This window comes from Pyxicephalus adspersus, chromosome W, assembly GCF_032062135.1.
Source record: "Pyxicephalus adspersus chromosome W, UCB_Pads_2.0, whole genome shotgun sequence".
Classification (NCBI taxonomy): domain Eukaryota; kingdom Metazoa; phylum Chordata; class Amphibia; order Anura; family Pyxicephalidae; genus Pyxicephalus; species Pyxicephalus adspersus.
Genome location: NC_092870.1, coordinates 151,340 through 151,944, shown reverse-complemented (window position 1 = coordinate 151,944; position 605 = coordinate 151,340).

Below are 605 nucleotides of genomic sequence, written 5' to 3'. Positions count from 1 at the left end.
CTGCTCTCCCGTTGCTACAGAGTACTGACACTTTTAGCTAAAATGTATCCAGGTGCTGATGATCGCTGCTGGCGTTGTAAAAGGGAAGCGGGCAGTCTGCTTCACATATTTTAGGAATGTACTTTGTTGGCCCCTTTTTGGAGGCAGGTGGCAGACATTGTTGAGGAATTGAAGGATGTGAACATCCGTGGTAAGCCTGAAGTGACTCTGTTACACCTCAATGAATGGTCTGTGAAAAAATATCATAATTCGTTGCTTAAACATCTCTTAAATGTAGCGAAAGCATGCCCTCCTGTGTTATGGAAACAATCTTCTCCCCCTACGTTGCCCCAATGGTTTAGGCGAATAAATGAGATTATGTCTATAGAAGACCTGATTTCTTCTCGTGATGGGAGATCAGATAAGTTCCGTAAGACGTGGTTCTATTGGGTACAATATACTACCTCCCAAGCTTATCTTTCTGTGATGTGTGGAGCTGACAACACTGATGCACTGTACTGCAATTACTAAACTTTTGAATTGCTACCAAGCTAATTGTACTGACACTGTATGGGCCCCTTTATTAGTCGGGTCCTAATGCCTCTCCCCCACCCCTGTTTGTCTTC